General features: G+C 43.8%; 1 long non-coding RNA gene across 1 annotated transcript in view; it reads left to right on the plus strand.

The window, feature by feature from the left end:
* The first annotated feature begins 7,640 nt into the window (after positions 1 to 7,640).
* Positions 7,641 to 16,395, plus strand: part of LOC310759945 — a 33,552-nt gene continuing 24,797 nt past the window's right edge. The window contains exons 1-2 of the long non-coding RNA XR_014546665.1: positions 7,641 to 7,937; positions 12,362 to 12,544. This is a non-coding gene — a long non-coding RNA (uncharacterized lncRNA). The remainder of the gene's footprint in view (positions 7,938 to 12,361; positions 12,545 to 16,395) is intronic.

A 16,395-nucleotide genomic window follows, 5' to 3' on the forward strand; every position in this document is an offset into this window, starting at 1 on the left:
CTTAAAAAATAAAAATAAAGGCTTGTGATTTGTTTTATTTTTTCGAGGGGAAGGAACCCAGCATATTCAGTAGATTGCCAAATTTGAACGGAATCTAGTAGCAAAATTTCGAAAGCAACATTTGAATTTACTAAATGCTTACCCACTAAAACCACAATCTCTGCAAGGACAGAATTTCTGAAGGGCATTTCATCCTTTTCAGAATACTGTCATTTTAGGATAGCAACATATTAAAAGGGTTTGTGAGAAATACTTCGTGAGAGTTTCCAATCCAAAAGGCAAGACACTTTGAATATTGTTGGATCAAGACTAGGCCAGGGATGAGGAACCTACAACCATGCAGATATTGCCAGGACTCCCAGCTCCCCCCCCCCCCCCATGGGCATAGCGGGGGGACGGACGGACGGTCAGGGGGGCAGCTGCCGTCCTAGATCAAGCAAAACAATAGAAATACTTAACTAACTGACCAATCACATCAGTTCTGCCCCTCCCCTGCCCACCCAAAAAAATCCTGGCTATGCCCATGCACCCGACCACAACTCCAGGTGATGGAAGCTGCAGGAACTTTTTGAGTTGTGGTCCTGTGGGAGTTATGAGCCCATAGGCTCCCTATCCATGCCCTGGAACCAATTTAGATGACTCTGGAAGCTCACAAACAAGCCATGAGGACTGCTAGAGGCCTCCTTCGTGGTATGTTCCCAAGCATCTGGATCTGTGAAATCTGCTGCACCCAACCCTGAAGGTTCTTACTCATTCTCATGCCTTGTGGCAGTAGAAAGACATATCCGGCATGAATTTGTCTAGTTCCTTTTAAAAAGCCATCTAGGTGCCATCGTGACATGGTGTGGCAGCCAATTTCATATGCACTTCCTTGAGTTTGTTCTCCTGAATCCACTGCTAACCAACTGCACTGAGTGACCCCAAGTTAGTTCTAGTCTATGAGGGGGTGGAGTGTTGCTTTCTACACCAACCATGCCTAGTCATATTTTGTTTTTATGCAATGCTATGGCTTATAATCAATTAGTGCAAGTAATGAATTCCCTATAGGAAATTGCATATTTTATTTTGCTGCTGTTTAACTTGACAAATTGTAGAAGCTTAAAAAGATGCATTGTATCCAATGAGGTTTTACTCAGAGCAGGATTACTGAAATCAGTGGACCAAAGTCATGTCTATTAATTTCAGTTTGTCTACTCTGAGTATGACTAACACTGGGTACATTAATTTAACCAAAACCTTTATAACCAGGAGAACTTATCACATAGAAAATTACAGAGTTTCATGTTTTGTTCATATCTACTTTGCACAACTAAGCCTGTCAATTGATCCTGTGTACTTACTCTCAGGAAGACTGCACTTCAACTTCTGCAGATGTACTTCAGATTTTATAATTTACTTATTAGTACATATATATATCCTACCCTTCCTTAAAGGAGCTGAGAGATCACTGCTGGTTCTCGGCCTACTGCCTTCACCCACACAACAGCCCTGTGAGGTATGTCAGATTCAGATTTAATGACTCATCCAAAGTTACTCAGTGAACTTCATGGCAATTTGAACCTGAGTCTCCCATCTCTTGAACAAGGTCATCCTTCCAGAACTGGCGGAGGAAGAGGAGTGCGGGGGGGAGTGCAATGTCTCTGGCAGTGCGATCCCGGTGGGGTGCCATTGCGGCCCCCCTTGCCTGCGCTGGGCACCACGCCCCCGAAGGCGGCATGCTACGCCACGCCCCCAGGACGCACACCAGCCCCACTCCCACCTGCTCTCCACCCCCCTCCCCAGTGCCAGAGCATGAAGCTCCACCACTGCCTTCCAGAAAGACAAATGTGAACTCGGAGGATAAATACCTGTCCCTTCCACAATTGCATAAGTCATAAATTGAAACTACATTTCCAGGAAGTGATCCAACTGCACTATACAGCTGGCTCACCTATCTCTATGTGCTAATATTTCAGCAAAACCCTGAAGAGGTGTCTGTGAGATCTCACCAGAACCTGGAAGCTGTGTGACCCCAGTAAGCAATGTTTTGGTAGGGGGCAACAAAGTGGGCAGGCAGCACATGCACAGGGCAGCAACACCTTCCTGTTTTGCCTCAGGCTGTGAAATAGGATGGACTGCCCTTCTCTGTGTGTTTGTGTCCCCTCCCTTCCAGTGTAGCAGCTGCATGTATAGCACAGAGGAGGAAGTTTCCTTGCCTCCTATTTTGTCTTGGTGGGTTGCAAGCTGCTTCCCTCTGGCAACACCACTGGGGGAGTGCATAATTCTGCAAGAGAACTCTGCATTCCTTTAAACTAGATTTGGCAGTGCAGCGCAGTAGACATTCCTGGGGTAGCAACTGCTTGAGGTGAAAACTAAAATAAGATGGCAGCCTTGGTGCTCCTAGCCAAGCGGGGGCTAACATGAGAGAAAAAAGGAGTGGGTGTGAAGCTGGGGTTTGTGCTTGAGAGACTCTGCGATGAGTTTTCCACACTGATCGTCTGGAAACACTGCTTCTTAACTTCCCACCCTTACACCAAAGGGGAGGATAGATTTATGTTCCATAAACAGGGAATTCAGTCCCTCGGCACAACTGTCTTGTTAGAACTTGCTGGAAGGAGCTTAACAAAGTGCTACGGTGAAGCTTAACAATGAGTCTGAAAGCAACAGTATCACATTGTTGTTCTTTCTGCACAACAATTTGTTGCCTTTGTGGAACATACCTTAAATCACTCTGTGTGCAATTCTCCCGCCCCCTGCAGCAGTTCTATTCTTTTCTACAGTATCCTATACTGGTATATTATAGTAGCTTAGGCAAAAAGGGTAAAGCCACTGATGTATGAAGAGTAGAGCCTTGCTGGATCAAGCCAAAACCCCACCTAGTGCAAAATCCTAGTGGAACACCCATGCCCATGAGAAACCCACAAACAAGGACCTGAGCACAACAGCGCACTCCCCACTGTGATTCTCTGGGTCTTGCTGAATGACAGCTTTCATAATCTCTGACCACTGGCCAGGCTATCTGGGGCTGCTGGGAGTCCAACCACATCTGGAGGGCCACAGGTTCTCCGGCCCTGATCTAGAAGCAAGTGGAGCCCCAGGAGCAATGTTCGTGTTATAGATTTATACTCATAGGTTCATACTTCTCTGCACATTGTATGTATTTTTAAACTGCGTCAATAGTGACCCCAAGCATTTATTTCCTAAGGCTGTTGGGGGGTGGGACTACGAGTGAGTGTGGATAATTCATGTATTATGAAATAGAAGCATATTTGTACATGAATACGAGCTTGCGCTTATTTCAATTAAATTTGATTTTAGTAAGTGTGCCTGAGAGCAGGAGCTTAGACTAACTGCATTACTTATAATGGAAAATTAAGTAAAGCTGAATTATAATGGCTTATGGATGCAGGTTCCCTAACTAGGTAAGGTAAGGTAAAAGACCCCTGGACAATTAAGTCCTGTTGAAGTCAACTGTGGGGTGCGGCGCTTTCAGGCCGAGGGAGCCAGCGTTTGTCTGCAGACAGCTTTTCTGGGTCATATGGCCAGCATGAAAATCCTGAAAGTGGCGATTATACGCATCTGCTACCAAAAATGATACAAAATCCATTGAAGTGTTGGACAGTATATTTATTTTAGTGTTTTATCATGCATCCATCTCAGGAACAGAGTAATTTTCCTGAATGTTACATGGTGTGTCCTGTTCTTGATGTTGAGTGGCAACCTCCACTTTGTGGTCTTAGCTTCATATTTCACTACCATAAATTGTTTAAATGATGAATCAAGTCCCAGTAAGTGTGCATCAGCAGCTGCTAGATGTACATGTAACCAAGAAGGACGTTCAGGCAGCAGGTAGATGGCCACTGACAGCTGACAAGAGAGGCATATGGCTGGAACCAATCCAACAAGAGTAGCCCCGCCCCAGCCCCAAATTAATTTGTACACAGCAGATATTATCTCACCTGGCAAAGTCTTCATTAGTTTCCACTAGTATCTTTTGGGGCTTTAAATAGCTCTGCTACTTATGAGATTACTATTGTTATAAAAGAAACACCAGAAAAACTATAGAAGCACCCTGAGGTCACATAAACAGCAGACCCAGTTTAGGATTTTGTGCAGTTCTACCTCATTGTTACCTTCCTATGCAATATTTTCTTCTCCATGTATTAAAGTTGTACAACACAACCATAGGCATGTGTGAGGAGTGTAGTAGTTGCTTGGAGTTTGTACTAGTTGGCAAAAGTGATAATTTGTTCTGGATTAGGTAAGGAAGAATTTAACACACACTCTCTCTCTCTGTATATATATATATGAGGGAACCAGGCTAAATTGCATATAAAAAAGGAACACTTCACTAAGGAAGTACTTGTTAGATACAAAAACATACACATCTCAACTCCTGTAAGGCAATACATACTGTAGAGAAGACAGACTGTCTTGTTTTTAAACTTTGAGATGAAAAACATGGTATTTCTTCTGTTGAAACAGCCTCAGGAATTTTGCATTCAGCTGTGCTCACGGGGTCTCAGTCACCCTCAGTTGCTACAGAAAGGCATCAGAGATCAAGCAACTGCAGGCTGAGGCCATTTATCCTGATAAGATCAAAATTGCTACATACTGTATCAAGTGGCCCAGGGCATGAAATTCTGTATCTGCAGCCTGTCTCCTAGAGTGGCCAGTTCTTCTGCTCTCTGGCTACCAGATGATTCCAATTGCATAGAATGACGTCGACTATTACTGATGGGGAATTTCTTTCTTCTGGGAGGAAAAAAAAAGAGGAAGTAAATTACAGCTGCTGCACATAGAAAGCTGTAGGCTGGTAAAGTAATGGGAATATCTGTTCTCTTGATTTCCCTGGAGACGGTATTGGATCTTGTGGGTTCTCCACCACTATCAGGTGTATTTGCAGCAACTATATTTCTGCATTAGTGGCAGCAGTATAAGGTATCAAGTAAAAAGTAACATACTATATCTCAATTTGATAATTTCGATCAGATTTCAAGGACTTATTTTGAAAACAAACCATATAGTCAAACCACCTGTAAAAGCTAAGCAGCAAATGCTACCAATGCACTTCAGATATTACCAATGCACTTCATCATTTCAAGCTTGAAGGAAACTGACAAAAACTGTTATTACATGTGGGAACTGTTCCTTATTACTCCCAATGATGTGTTGAGTTTGGAGAGGAGTTACGGTAATAACAAACATCACGAGCCAATTCCAAAGGTGTTTAAAATAGTGTAAATTACTCTCAGCATTCCACAAAAGCTCAAGGTAAAATAACTTTTTTAAAAATGAAATGCTTTGTGAAAAGTGTGTTTTTGATATTTGAGGAAACAAGCAATTTTCTCTTGTGTTTGAACATTTGAGCTCAGGAGTCAGCAGAGACTTGAGAAAACTGAATTTAGATCCCCAACTCTGCTATGAACCCATTCACTTTTAATGAGTAATAATAACATTTAGTGTACAAAGATTTTAATATAAATTATTTTTACTAATCTTTACAATGGTTCTCTAAAGAAATCCTTATGATTTTCATTATATTGCATATGGGATTTGAAATGATCTGAGGAAAGGCAGGCAGCCTCCCATTTGCATGTGACTGGCACATGCACACCATTTTCGGGGTGGGATGGGGCAGATTGGGCCTATGCACATCTTGCTGATGCATGCAGTGCCTTGGAATGCAACCCCTGCGCAAATGGGGAGTTGCCTTTACTTGCTTACCTATGGTAACAGGTCAGTGTACTTCCCTGTTCACACCTCATCTTTTTAGTACAATACACCAGCTTGGCTAGTTCTCTTTCAGCCTTAGTTTCCCTTCTGTAAAATGGAAATACCAGCAATTCAGCAGGCATGTGTGTAGTGAAGACTAGATAAGGACTGCAAAGCACTCTGCATGTTAATAGGGACACAGACAAAAGCCCCCCTCAGGAATCAGGAATGCAGTTGGCCCTGACATCTATGCATTGCTGTGGGCTGTCTGCACAAGGAAAACCACACCCAGGCAAGTACACCCATGGGCTGGGCCAGCAGAATGCCCAATGTAAGGGGCCAAGAGAGCAATGTCTTACCCATAGTGGCTAGTGGCACAGGGCACCAAGTCCTAGAGGGCAGTAGGGAGGAGGCGGAGGCTGGACACTGCACCTCCTGGCATAAGCTCGCTGCCCTCACCCGCCTCTGTCATGCCGCGCCAAAGCAGCGCCGCACCCAGAGCCTCTGTCTGCCGCTACGGCACTGAATATGCTTAAGATGGCACTGCTCCTAGTAATTAGAAGAAGAAGAAGAGTTTGGATTTGATATCCCGCCTTTCGCTCCCTTTAAGGAGTCTCAAAGCGGCTAACAATCTCCTTTCCCTTCCTCCCCCACAACAAACACTCTGTGAGGTGAGTGGGGCTGAGAGACTTCAGAGAAGTGTGACTGGCCCCAGCAGCTGCATGTGGAGGAGCGGAGACGCGAACCCGGTTCCCCAGATTACGTGACTACCGCTCTTAACCACTAGAAGGACCATAGCTCACTGGAGAGCATCTGCTTTGCATGCAGAAGGTCCCAAAGTCAATCCCTGGCATTTCCAAGTAGGGCTGGCCTGGCCTGGCCAGGAAAGGGATCCAAGCTTTTTAGTCCTTTAAACCAGAAGTTTAAACCAGGTGGGATTCCTCAGGCCCAGGGGCCAAATGTGGCCCTCCAAGCATCTCTGTCTAGTCCTCAGGACTCTCTCCAGGCTGTACCCTCTCCCCAGCCCACAACTCCCAGGGGCCACATATTAGGCCAAAGGGAAAAGTGGGTGTTCAATAGGCTAGTTTCCACACATGCAGCCTTTGGGTCCTCCATCCAGGCAAAGGAGGCATTATCGGACTTTAAGGGGACATCCCAGCGAGGCAAAGACACTGAAGAGTGCAACAGAGGACTACTGAGAATGGCCTAGCTAGCAACTTGCCCAAAGTTGCCCAAAGGCTGCAGGAATGATGGGAACTGTAGTCCGAAAACAGCTGGAGACCCAATTTTGGGAAACACTGGTATACATATAGACTGCCTTGGCTGTACCAAGCAAAGCTCTTGGCAACCCCCTTAACACTGACGATTTTATTAAAACCGCAGCCACACTACCAGAAGGAAACACTAGTCGCTCCTCAGCCTGGCTGCCAAGTTCTTTCAAGGGAGCTCAGTGGGGCTTGCCGGCCTTCCCCCTCCCCCCGCTTTTTATATTTTGGCCAGACTTTTATTTTGCCCGCTTAAAACCCCCCGGACTCCACATACTTCACGACGCGTCTGGCTGACTCACGCGCCTAGAGGAGAGCAGCGCGCGCACCGACCTGCTCTAGGCGCGTAAAAAAGAAACCAGGGCTGGGATGGGAGAGGCGGGGATCCTGGGAGGAGTCGATTTGCCCTCCCCCCCCCTCCCTCAGGTGCATCTGCCCACGGCAAGCCCGGGGAACCGTGACCTGTGAAGGCGGCCAGCTGGGCGAGCGGGAAGTTCTCCCAGAGACGCGCCCGCGTCCAACCCGCCCGAAGCGAGCCTGGCGGCAGCACCACAGGAAGCCTCGGGGCATCTTTTCCAGCTCCGTGACGTCACTTTCCCACGTCCGCCCAAGCATGCAAGCATGCCCATATAAAGGCAGGCGGCCTTCCCCACCTTTCCCTCGGCTGGCTCTGGCGGTGAGCAGGCTGGGCAGGAGTCCTGCGCGGGGAGCAGCCGGCCTTACCTTAGAAGGCGGCGGCGAAAAAGTCTGGCCCCCGTTGGAAAGCGCCTAGCTACCCTGCGGCTGGGCGCGAGTTTCCTCATCGCGCCGGCGAAGCCCTGACCCTGGGAGGGAAGCGGCTGTTCCCGGAACGCAGCGCCGCGAAAGGAGGAGGGGGCAGCCAGGCGCCCCCCACCCTCCTTGCGGCTGCCTCAGGTGTGGGGCTGAATGGAAGCGCTGTCTCTGTCAGCAGGGAATGTAGGAAAACCTACATTCGTGGTGAGCGTGTGGAATAACCTTTCTTTCATTCCCTGCTGAGTAAGCACAGCCCTGCAGAGGGGAGCAGAACATTGTCACCAAGGCCAGGCTTAAACTGTAGGGGGTCGTCGAGGTGCTGCCCTCCAGATGATTTGCTGGACTCCAGCTCCCATCATTCCTGACCATTGGGCTTTGCTGGCTCCCGCTGATGCAGTGGTTCCCAACATTTTGTTGGCCATGCCCCACCTAAGCATCTCTAAAATCCTGAGCCCCCCCCCCATATAATTCTTATTATTCAAATAGTGAACACTTGGAGGAAGCTTAAAAGGCCATTCACTGTTAATAACTCATTCTCAAATTGCCCCCCTTAAAAATCAAATTGCCCCCCTGTTGGGTGTGTTCTGTTTCTCAGCCCCAAACTCCTGTTTTTGAAGCTGTCATTGGCGCATGCACACTCATCTGTACATGGGGGGCTGGGTCCAATGTACTCTCTGCAGTGGCACCCTCCCTGTGGAACGCCCTCCCATCAGATGTCAAAGAGATAAAGAACTACACAACTTTTAGAAGACATCTGAAGGCAGCCCTGTATCGGGAAGTTTTTAATGTTTGACATTTTATTATGCTTTTATATGTATTGGAAGCCACCCAGAGTGGCTGGAGAAACCCAGCCAGATGGGTGGGGTATAAATAATAAAACAACAACAACAACAATCATGATAGGTACAAAATGAATGTGGCTTACATCTTCTGATATGAGAACAAAACACACTTTATCTCTCTCTTGTGCTGTTTAGGCTTCATAAGGATCCACACTTTACTGTTCACTGTTATATATGATGTACAGTATACATAGAAGTAAAAAATGGTGGTGGTACAGAATGGCACAGATGGGTACAGGGAGGTGATTTTAGGGATATGCTGTCCAATACCCATGACAATAGCCCAACTCTCATCCCCAAAGCAAACAGTGTGCAATAATACCACTTTACTGGAGGAAGAAATAATTCCCAGCAACTGTGTCTAGCTGTTTAAAATGCTTGGAAATGGTGATTCCTTCACAATAGGAGCCATTGGATATCTGGGCCAGTTGAGTCACAGCTCTAACGATTCTTCCAGGAAAGCCATGGTGTCTGGATTGGCCCTACAATGCTGCTGTTCTTTGACAATGTCAGCTCACCACAATCAGTCAACAGTCCCTTTCAAGGAATTGGCCTGGACAGCACATGGCCTAGAGAGACTGAAGCTTTCACCTTTAATTCATCCCCTTGTACTTGCTTCTTGCCTCTTACCAAAAACAGCGTGTACAAAAATTATCTTGGTTTCCTGGTGCAAGTGCTTTTTTTTTTTTAGTAATGCAAGATTGAAAAATAATGATACAATTAGAAATAATGATACTCATACATTCTGAGGTCATTTAACTGATGTAGAAGCATAGACTTGGAAAGGACCTCAAGGATCATCTTGTCCCACACTCTGCAATGCAGAAATCTCAACACATGACCCCCATTCAATTTGAAACCATACCAAACTCTGCTTAGCTTTGCAAATGTTCTAGCAGTTTTACTGCTGCGCTGACATACCATGCACAAGTGGTGACTGATTGAAAAGGAAATCACAATCTTCAACATGCCTACATACAGCAAAGATGTAGGTCCATTTTTTTTTAATGCTTTATTTTTCTGTGGAAAAATGAACAAATGCCAACTGCAAGGCATGGCAGTTTCAAAGTGCTTACCTTTGCTTAATAAAAACAAGTAAAGTAAGCATGCCAAATTAGATCACTCTCTGGGGCATCAGGAAATTTGGGTGGTTTAACCAAAGCAGCCAAATTTTCAACACCCCCCCCCCAAAACCCACATCACTGCTAAAGAGCATTGAGTTTTCTTTCCCACCCTAAGATTAAGTAATCTGGATTCAATGTGTTAATTAATTTAAATTACCATGAGAGCCAATCATGGCCAAAAGGTGGAGTGTTGGACTTGGACCCCCTTGGTCAAGGAAATCATTGTGCAACAGACTTTAGTAGGACTCTCTGATCTGATCTGTATGACACACTAAACCAAACTATGGCACACCAAGATCTTGAGAACATGGAGGCAAAGCTTGTCACCCCTTTGCTCCTCCCTGGTCCTTTTTACTGCTGTGCTGAGCTAAGCTTAGGTTTTTTTGTTGCCAGAGATCGTGTTTAGTGAGGAGAGAGCTTAACCATGAGTCCTGGTTTAAGACCATGCTGAGACAAATATCAGGGGAACCTATCTCCACATGAACATGTATAGGACGCAGAGAGAGAAAATGCTAAATTTTGAAAAAGAACAATTTTCCTTTCAGAAACATTTGGGTTAGTTACCTGAATGAAATATATATATATATATATATATATCAACTGAAAGGACAATCTAATCCTATATGTGTCTACTCAAGGGTAAGCACCATTGAGTTCAATGGGATTTATTCCATCCCAGGTAACCGTGTATAAGATTGCAGCGCACAACTTGTCTACCCATCTTCAGTTTTTCACAGACATTGCTCACTCTCTGTCTTTTGGGTGGTTTAACCATGTCTGCTGTATTTCTGCATTTAAGACAAGGGCAAGGAAGAGATTCTGCTGAGCTTACCTAACGGATCTACAAAGTCACTTCATAACCCTAGGCTAGAACAAAGGAAGTTCAGCAGGCAGCTCTAAAATGCTTATGAAGCAGAGTCAAGAGTCTGACTCAGGGGGGAAGGATTCACAAAAAAATTTCCCACCTAAAAGTGAAAATATACTTATGTGATCAGTGCAAGAACAGAAATGATTTATTTCCAGTTAGCACCACTGTAGCTCTGAAGCTGTACCATTAGATTTTATTTATTCATCACCCTCCACATATATGCACCACATACAGCTGAAAGTCAGCACAGAAAACAGCAAATAGTTGTCTAAAACAATTCAAAGTAGACACCCAGTGCAGAGAACTGTTCATCCCACTGGTAAAGCCCATTGGAACAAAAATGTCTTCAATTGTTTCTGGCAGGCGCAGATAGTGAGCGCCTGCCATATCTCATGGACTATAAACTTAGTTCACAAGACTTCAGATGATAGCTCCATTTGTACAAATAATACTTTTTAGGAGTTTTCAGAGACAGCAGTAACCAACATGGTGTAGTGTAGACTCCCATCAAAGCTTATAATATAGCAGATTTACCGTTACACATTATATTATTTAATCATAATAATAATTGGTGACTTTTGTTTATTCATAGAAGTGTCCCCATTATTTTCTCCAGTGATTAAGAGGCAAAAGTACAGAAGTCACAGGGGAATCTATTTGCAAGCCAGAACAACTGCATGGTATGAGTATGTCTGATTCACAAAGAAATACAGATTTACATTCTTTCCCTATTACAGGGAAGTATATTTTTTCCCCCATCACAGAAGTCATGGGCCTTGCATGGGGGACCTGCAGTGGCAGATGACTGATTTTCAGTGCAATTGTAACCATGTCTACTTAGATAATTATCAATAAAGCACAGACAAAAACAGAAAAAAAAACAAATGTTTATAACTACATTATATGTCCCAGTAGACTTACTGGGGGAAAGGTTTTTAGCATCTAGAACAACACAGCCTGATATCAGTAGGCAAGGGGTTCTAAAGCTAGGGGCTGCGACACTAAAAGGTTAGCTCTTTACAAATTAGCACCAATAAGCCAGAACTTTATTGGTTTTGTATTTTAATATTTACATGAATTTGTTATAGACAGCTGATTTCTATTACAGTTATAAGCTGTTTCGAGTATATTTTTAAAGTGGAATATAAATATTTCAACAATGTGAAACTTAACGTGAAATCAAGTTTGCTGTAACAACAGGACTTCTGATATTCAGGGTTTAAACTTTAAGATATAAATTCCTAAAAAGATGAGAGTGGGAAGAGGTTTGAAGCCTTCAATAACTTTATTGGTATCATTCAGTTCAAAAGCAAAACAACAAACAACCCATAAGCAAGAATAGTTTTTTGTGAAGCATGTTCACCAACATTCCTCTCCAGCTATCTCATGCACATCTCTCTGGTTTTTCCTTCAGATAAGAATGAAATGCTTTCTGCACATGGAATTTTTCAGTTTATCACCAATCTTCTAGATAAGGTGCTCACGCAAAGCAATTCCTATGTCAACACTGCAGCCTCCTAGTAGAGGGGAGCTGCACAGTTTTCTACCTTATATGGATCAGCTTGTTTGAACAACTACATTAAACTAATGAAGGTCTTTGAGGCAAACATTAAAGGCAGATGTACTTAACATCCCATTCATCCTTTTTTAAAAAAATCTTTTTATTTTCCTGCATAAACAAAAACAACAATGACAAATGAAAAAAGTATTACTGGCTGTCTCAGAGCAAGTTAAACAGGTAAGTATTTCAGAGTTACATAAAGTGTCTTAATATATTCTTTTTCTCTTTCGTAGGTTAAGTTATTTGATTACATTCAACACAATTGAACATTATGGGTCAAAGAAATGGTAGGGAGTAGAAGCATTTCACTTTTTCCTATGGACTGTTTCCCCTGCTCCATACTGCCTCCCCAATCAGCTTGCCCCGTGGAAAGCCAGAAAGCCACCTAGCAACAATTTGGACCTGGGAAATATCAGGTAGGAAAGAATTTAGGCATGGCTAGGATTGTACTGTAATTACTTGATTCAGGTTAAGACGTTCTAGCAAGGCCTTGCTCTGTTCTTTGGTAGATGTCAGGTGAGTAGATGCCAGGAACAAAGGCTTTTCACCTGGGGCTCCTTCCATTTGGAACTCTCTTTCTCAAGATGTCTTTGATGTTCCTTTCTTTATGGTTTTCAGTCAGTGCGATGGAAGGCAGGATAGACCTCCTGTTCCATCTTGCGACTTTTAAAAGTTTGCCTTTTTCAGAGGCCTTGCGTTTTTTGAAATGAGCTGCAAGTAGAGTTAGAACAAGTTCCAGCATCACTTAATATAGGTTTATATTATACAGCAGCACTCTTTTTCCACACTGGGCAGGCTGGTGCTGCGACCACATTTTATTACCATTAATTTTGCCAGAAAACTGATCCGGGGGAAGAAAACCCTGGACTGCGACAATTTTACAATATCATCATCTACATGCACTGTAAAAAGTGTTTGGCAATTCTAAAGAAAAGGGAAATTATGGAAGTAACATGTAATTTCTCCTGTACATTGCAACATTGCAAAACAGTTTACCAAGTCAAGAAAAAAGCAAAAAAAAAGCAAACACAAGCCAGTCATTTCCTCCCACAGCTATGTACCATCCTTCTACATACTCCCCCCCATCCTATTTAAATGTCACTTGTATTTAGTTCTTTTAATGAACCTTTTAATGAGGGTGAAAGAGGAGAGCGCAAAATATGGTCTGAAGCTCAACATCAAAAAAACGAAGATAATGGCCACTGGGCCCATCACCTCCTGGCAAATAGAAGGGGAAGAAATGGAGGCAGTGAGAGATTTTACTTTCTTGGGCTCCATGATCACTGCAGATGGTGACAGCAGTCACGAAATTAAAAGACGCCTGCTCCTTGGGAGAAAGGTGATGGCAAACCTAGACAACATCTTAAAAATCAGAGACATCACCTTGCCAACAAAGGTCCGTATAGTAAAAGCCATGGTTTTCCCAGTAGTGATGTATGGAAGTGAGAGCTGGACCATAAAGAAGGCTGATCGCTGAAGAATTGATGCTTTTGAACTGTGGTGCTGGAGGAGACTCTTGAGAGTCCCATGGACTGCAAGAAGATCAAACGTATCCATTCTGAAGGAAATCAGGCCTGAGTGCTCACTGGAAGGACAGATCGTGAAGCTGAGGCTCCAATACTTTGGTCACCTCATGAGAAGAGAAGACTCCCTGGAAAAGACCCTGATGTTGGGAAAGATTGAGGTCACAAGAAGAAGGGGACGACAGAGGACAAGATGGTTAGACAGTGTTCTCGAAGCTACCAGCATGAGTCTGACCAAACTGCGGGAGGCAGTGGAAGACAGGAGTGCCTGGCGTGCTCTGGTCCATGGGGTCACGAAGAGTCGGACACGACTAAACGACTAAACAACAACAACAAAATTTAGTTCTTTGATGATAGGGGGCTCCTTCTCTTATTACAAAGGACACACATACCCTTGTTTTTTCTCTTTCTCCCTCCCATTTTTTAAAAGGGGCAAACAGCTTTGTACTTCAATCAGTGCAAAGCAGGAAATCTTGCTATTGCCTTTGAACTGGGACTTGTGAAGGCTACATTCTCTGATTCTTGTGAATAAGCCCTTAGGAACAAAGATATTTTCGTCTGGGGTTTCTTTCAGTGACTTACTTCTATTTCTCATTGTTTCCATTTCCTAAGGGTACTTTCTTCTATGATTTCTCCGAATGTTCTACAAGTTCAATCAAAATCTGCTTATATTTTGACCACTCAACTAGTAATGTGTTGTCCATGTCATCATCATGAGCTGCAACTTGAAAGCCAGGAGGAAACAGTCCTCACAGAGGTGCAAGCAGGGCACCAACAGCACAATCTTAACCATGGCTGCTCATAATTAAGTCTACTGAGTTCAGTGCAGCTAACTCCTAGGTAAATGGAGTTAGGATTGCACCATCATAGACTCCGCTGTCTCCAGCTCCAAGAAGCGCTTCCTTTCATGGCATTCATAGAAACATAGGATACACCCACACTATAGAATTAAATCTTATACAAATTTTAGCCATCATGGAGAATCCTGTTACGGGAGTTGGGAACTGTAAGTTTGTGAGGTCAGCATCCTTAACAAATTACATTTCCCAGGATTCTTTGGGGGAAAGCAATGACTGTTAGTTGTATAGGAGTGCCTGAAATGTATGGTGCAAATGTGACCATAGGAGGCTGCCTTATAGTGCGTTTGACCATGGGTGCTTCTAGCTTAGTAATATGTACTCGTTGAGTGGCAGAGGCTCTCCAGGTTTTCAGATGGACCTCTCTCAGCTCTTCTTGAATATGTCAGGGACTAAACCTGGGACCTTCTGCAAGCAAAACAGATGTTCTGCCACTGAGCTACGGCTCTTCCCTGGGGCTCATCCACAGTTGCTATGGTTTTTACTCCCCACTATTTCCCTGACAGTGAGAAAATGTAGATCCCATGAGATAAAGAGAGCCTGGGAGCCACATCACACAAAGATGTTAATATTTGTCAAAGAACATGTCATCAATGTTCCCTAGTGAGCGTCCTTATATAATACTCACATCTACTCAGAGTGCACATTTGCCTCACTATTCGCAAACATATGTTTGCCTTGTTAATGTGGTACACTTATGTTTACATGTAAATATTATCATTGCCACAATCCACTGCAGAGTTAAGCATGCTTATCCACTGGTAAGCCATTGAATGGGCTGGGCACACTTGCATTTTTGTTGGGCTGCGACCAGTGTGTGCAGCTCTAAGTTTCCTCCTCACTCCACAAGGAAGGGGCAAGGAAGTTGAGCTGTATACAGCTGAAAAGAAAATATCAGCATTACCCAAATTCTCCAAATGATCTCTAGATTACACGCCAACATTTCACTGACACGTCTTTAAGTGTCCATAGGAAAGTCATGGGAGTTGTCTGCTGAGTAATTTGATATTGAATACTGAGTGCAAATAGACAAATTAAGTGTAGGGAAGGAGTGACAATCAAGTTCCCATTGGGCCTTTCCTCTTTCTGGTTTGGGTTTCCAGGCCAGCCTGGGAGTGGTTCCCATCCATATGTGAACAGGCAACTCTCAGGGAGAAAGGGACAAAGAAAGAAGGGCTAGAACAGTATTCCTCCTTTGATCCATACTCTGCTTTAATAAAGAAGCTTTGTTTGCACATCCCACTCACATCTTTCTTCAAAAGGGCGGTAAAGAATCTGACACTACCTCAAAACAGAAGCCTGTTATGTGAACAAAGTGGGATCTTCCCTGTTACATTTCTTCTTTATGTGTGCTTCCTATAGACTGGTAGAACCCACATGCTGTTCACTGAACTATAATAGCGGGCCTCTGACCTTCCATTCCAATAAATAAAGGAGGCAATAAGGCTTCTATTGAAGGCATCACAAGTGGGACTTCTCAACAATATGTTGCAACATGGAGTGCTCCAGTTCAGTGTCCAAGCCTTCGTTTGGGATACCTTATTCCATACCTTAGTTTTCTCTTCCCCAATCTCAATACATTCAGCATTCTGTGGCCACTGAACATGCTCAGTCTTCAATGACCTGTTTTGGGTTCCCTATTAAGCTCCTCATCTCATTAAAAAATAAATAAATCATTATGCAGACCTTTGGGTTCCCCTAAGCCAGCCAATACCTTTTTCTTATGTATAGATGGTCCCATTTTGGCTACATAAGGGGCCACATTAAGAAAAGTGAGTTCACCATTAGTTTATTATGGTATATATCCTCCAGCATGTGGGAATACTTTTCTGTCTATGACCCAACTGCAACAAATCAGATCACAACTATAGTGCTTTCAGCTTTCAG

Source organism: Podarcis filfolensis, assembly GCF_964270895.1.
Source record: "Podarcis filfolensis genome assembly, chromosome: 1".
NCBI classification, from domain to species: Eukaryota; Metazoa; Chordata; class Lepidosauria; order Squamata; family Lacertidae; genus Podarcis; species Podarcis filfolensis.